This window comes from Triticum dicoccoides, chromosome 5A (genome assembly GCF_002162155.2).
Source record: "Triticum dicoccoides isolate Atlit2015 ecotype Zavitan chromosome 5A, WEW_v2.0, whole genome shotgun sequence".
Classification (NCBI taxonomy): Eukaryota; Viridiplantae; Streptophyta; class Magnoliopsida; order Poales; family Poaceae; genus Triticum; species Triticum dicoccoides.
This window is the reverse complement of record NC_041388.1, coordinates 417,530,667-417,535,974: the sequence shown is the minus strand read 5'-3', so window position 1 is coordinate 417,535,974 and position 5,308 is coordinate 417,530,667.

The window sequence follows — 5,308 nt, the reverse complement described above, 5'->3', positions numbered from 1 at the left end:
GGGCTTGGGGCTTGGGGCTTGATTTGATGGGTTTAGAGGGGGGGGTGTTGGGGTATTTATACTGGGGAGGGGAGGGGGTTTTCTTGGGGTAGGGGACAAGAAATAGAGTAGGAAAAGGAATCCTAGATGAAAAAGAAAACGGAACAAAGGAAAAAAAAGGGGCTACGGTGGCCAGAGTCCCGCTGGGACTCGGCTTCGAGTGAGAGGCGGCGGCCTGGGGCGCTGGCGCCTGGCGCCTGGCGCACGCGGGGCTGGGGCCTGGTGCCTAGCGCGCGTGGGGCTGGGGCCTGGCGCCTGGCGCGCGCGGGGCTGGGGCCTGGCCAGCCGGCCTACTGGCTGGGCCTTGGCCCAAGGCGCTGCAGATTTATTTTTAATCGGTTTCGCGCGCAGAAAAAACAAAAGAAAGAAAATCTAAACGAACTCCAAAAATTCTAAAGTAATTTTTCCCTGACTCCTAAAAATGAGCCGAACAAAATGAACTTTACTCCGGACCTAAAATGCAATTTTTGAAAACACGCATTTTTCCCTATCCAAATAAAATGCAAACAAAACTCCGGCAAAACCAAAATTGATCTATTCATTAAATCTTCATTTTTCCTAAATTTGGGAAAGTCATATTATTCCCTCTCTCATATATTTTGGCACCGGAAAAATAATTGAAGATAAAATAAATAAATCAAATGATCCTCTTTTCAAATTCGAGAAGACTCTCAAATATGAAAATAACGAAATCTCCAACTCTCTCCGAGGGTCCTTGAGTTGCGTGAAATTTCTAGGATCGGGCAAAATGCAAGAAAATATGACATGCATGATGATCTAGTGTATAACATTCCAAATTGCAAATTTGGTGTGTTACATGTCTTGAATTGGGAAAAGTGCCACTTTATGGTTAATGAAGGTATTGTCTTCGGGCATAAGATCTCTGAAAGAGGTACTGAAGTTGATAAAGCTAAAGTTGATGCTATTGAAAAAATGTTGTTTCCTAAAGATATCAAAGGTATAAGAAGTTTCCTTAGTCATGCTGGTTTTTATAGGAGAATTATTAAAGACTTCTTTAAAATTTCTAGGCCTCTCACTAATCTCTTACAGAAATATGTTCCATTTGTTTTTGATGATGATTGTGTAGAAGCATTTGAAATGCTTAAGAAAGCCTTAATCTCTGCACCTATTGTTCAACCACCTGATTGGAACCTACCCTTTGAAATTGTGTGTGATGCTAGTGATTATGTTGTTGGTGTTGTTCTAGGACAAAGACTTGATAATAAATTAAATGTTATCCATTATGCTAGTAAAACTTTAGACAGTGCTCAAAGAAATTATGCTACTACTGAAAAAGAATTTTAGCAGTTTTTTTGCTTGTGATAAGTTCAGATCTTATATTGTTGATTCCAAAGTAAATGTTCACACCGATCATGCTGCTATTAAATATCTTATGGAAAAGAAAGATGCTACACCTAGACTTATTAGATGGGTTCTCTTGCTACAAGAATTTTATTTGCATATTATCGATAGAAAGGGAGCTAAGAACCCCGTAGTAGACAACTTATCTAGGTTAGAAAATGTTCTTGATGACTCACTACCTATTGATGATAGCTTTCCTGATGAAGAATTAGTTGTCATAAATGCTTCTCGTAGTACTCCATGGTATGCTGACTATGCCAATTATATTGTTGCTAAATTTATACCACCTAGCTTCACATACCAACAAAATAAAAAAGTATTTCTATGATTTAAGACATTACTTCTGGGATGACCCACACCTTTATAAAGAAGGAGTAGATGGTGTTATTAGATGTTGTGTACCCGAGCATGAACAGGAAGAAATCCTACGCAAGTGTCACTCCGAGGCTTATGGAGGACACCATGCTGGAGATAGAACTGCACACAAGGTATTACAATCTGGTTTTTACTGGCCTACTCTTTTCAAGGATGCTCGTAAGTTTGTCTTATCTTGTGATGAATGTCAAAGAATTGGTAATATTAGTAGACGTCAGGAAATGCCTATGAATTATTCACTTGTTATTGAACCATTTGATGTTTGGGGATTTGATTATATGGGACAGTTTCCATCCTCTAATGGGTATATACATATTTTAGTTGCTGTTGATTACATTGCTAAGTGGGTAGAAGCTATTCCAACTAGTAGTGCTGATCACAGTACTTCTATTAAAATGCTTAAAGAAGTTATTTTCCCAAGGTTTGGAGTCCCTAGATATTTAATGACTAATGGTAGTTCACACTTTATTCATGGTGCTTTCAGTAAATTGCTTGCTAAATATGATGTCAACCATAGAATTGCATCTCCATATCACCCTCAGTCTAGTGGTCAAGTAGAATTGAGCAATAGGGAAATAAAATTGATCTTGCAAAAGACTGTTAATAGATCTAGAAAGAATTGGTCTAAGAAACTTAATGGTGCATTATGGGCTTATAGAACTACATATAAGAACCCTATGGGTATGTCTCCGTATAAAATGGTTTATGGAAAGGCATGTCACTTACCTCTTGAACTAGAACATAAAGCTTATTGGGCAATTAAAGAGCTCAATTATGATTTCAAACTTGCCGGTGAGAAGAGGTTGTTTGGCATTAGCTCACTTGACGAATGGAGAACCCAAGCCTATGAAAATGCCAAGTTGTTTAAAGAAAACGTTAAAAGATGGCATGACAAAAGGATACAAAAGCGCGAATTTAATGTAGGTGACCATGTCTTGCTATACAATTCTTGTTTAAGATTTTCTGCAGGAAAACTTCTCTCTAAATGGGAAGGGCCCTACATTATCAAGGAGGTTTACCGTTTCGGTGCCATCAAGATTAACAACACCGAAGGCAATAACCCGAAGGTGGTAAACGAGCAAAGAATCAAACATTATATCTCAGGTACTCCCATAAATGTTGAAACCCATATAATTAATACCATAACCCCGGAGGAGTACATAAGGGAGACTTACCAGAACGTTCCAGACTTCGAAAAGGAATAGGTATGTGGTACGGTAAGTAAACCGACTTCAAAACTTTTCCAATCGCAATTTTACTCCGTTTTGGAATATTGAAAAAATTAGGAAAATAAAAAGTAGTCCGAAAAGTGCATAAAGAGGCGACAAGCCTTGGGGTCGCACCCTACCCCCTTGGGCATGCCTCCCAGACTTGTGGCCACCATTTGTGCCCTCTGAACTCCGTTTTCTTGCAGTATACTTCTTTTGGTCGGTAAAAAGTCATTATATAATCCCCCGAAGGTTTTGACCACCGTACCATGAAAAAAATCCTTTCTTCTTATTTTGAGCTGTTTTTCTGACAGATCTAGATCGCTATGACGCCCCCAAGCGCTCCGAAGGACAAGTTTTTACAGAAGGTGATCAACCCCTACCTCGCGGAGGTGCTGCAACACCCTCAAACTATTGAGATGCGTGAGGGGGTGCTGCACAACCGCGGTGTCCAAGGGCCAAAGAAGACCGAAAGCGCGGAGAGAAGGCTCGAAGCAATGGAGCAGCAAGTCTTCAAGTGCCAAGGGATGGTGGAAAGTGGACTCAACGCCAATCACTCCATGATCACGGAATTTACCCGTGACCACAAGCTAGATGCCAAGAACATAAGGGAGGCCATTTTCAAGCTTCATGAGATCGAGCATCTCCAAGCCCAGATCTATGACATGCAAAACCAAAATTGTGAGTATGAATACAAATTTAAGAGGATGAGTTTGGCTGCAGATTTGAGGATCCCGGAGACTCGTTCATCTTTTTACGATGGTGAACCTATGACTTGGAAGATGGAGGACAAGCCCACAACATCTTCAACTCCATCATCACCACCTTCGAAGAAAGAGATCTAAATATACGGGTATGGGACTCCCCTTGGCTTGTGCCAAGCTTGGGGTAGGTGTCCCGATATCGTATCACCATCACATCTTTACCTTTATCGTTTTTCTTAATTCGATCCTTTTGGTTATATCTTGATCTAGTAGAATAAAAGTTTTTAGTATGATCTAGCTTTGAGTTTTGCTTTACGTTCCCTCTATGTAACCGAGTCCGTGAGTTATATAATAAAGAGTAGTTTTGAGTTGAGGGCTTTGCTTTCCTGTTGTGATCTTGAGGAAAAGAAAAGAATAAAGAAATAAAAAGATTATATAATGATCTTATGGGAAGTGACGACTTCACATATAAGAAGTATGATGAATAAAATTTGTTGAGAGTTGACAAACATAGTTTTGGCCATTGTTGCAATTAATAGGAAGTAATAAAGAAAGAGAGGTTCAACTTATAAATATACTATCTTGGACATCTTTTGTGATTGTGAGCACTCATTAAAATATGACATGCTAAAAAGTTGATGTTGGACAAGGAAGACAACATAATCGGTTATGTTTTCTTATATCCGAATAGAAGTTATATTGTCATGGATCCTCCAACATGTTGAGATTGCTTTCCCTCTTATGCTAGCAAAATCCTATGCACCAAGTAGAGACACTACTTGTGCATCCAAACATCCCTTAAACCAGTTTTGCCATGATAGTCCACCATACCTACCTATGGATTGAGTAAGGTCCTTCAAGTAAGTTGTCATCAGTGCAAGCAATAGCAATTGCTCTCCAAATATGTATGATCTTTTAGTGTGGAGAAAATAAGCTTTGTACGAACTTGTGATATGGAATAAATAAAAGCGACGGACTACATAATAGAGTTCTTTATCACAAGCGGCAATATAAAGTGACGTTCTTTTGCATTAAGATTTTGTGCATCCAACCATAAAAGTGCATGACAACCTCTGCTTCCCTCTGCGAAAAAGGTCCTATCTTTTACTTTTACCTTCTACCTCTATACAAGAGTCATGGTGATCTTCACCTTTCCTTTTTACACTTTTTCTTTTCGACAATCACTATATGTTGGGGAAAGATCCAGATATATATATATATATATAGGAGTAGGATTTTCTACAAGTGCTTGCCACAGAACTAGTTGAGGGTTTCAACGGTGCAAAAGTTCTCAAAAATTCTGAAAAAAATACTGAACCAACACACCTATAATATAACATGATCCAACAGAGGGATTAAAAAAATACGACTGTATGTGTCCTGGACAAAAAAAACAAATAGTTCAGTATATATTTATGTCGCAGTGAGCTGAAATGCTTATTATTTTTGTCGAGGACACATAGATGCATATTTTGACAATCCCTCCGTTGAATCATCTTATTACGTTAGAGAGATGCTCCCATATTTATTTCATATTTTTTGATAACTTTTGAACCGTTAGAAGTTTAGGGAAACTTAACTAGTTCTGTGGCAAGCTATGGTAGACACAGTTTTACCTAT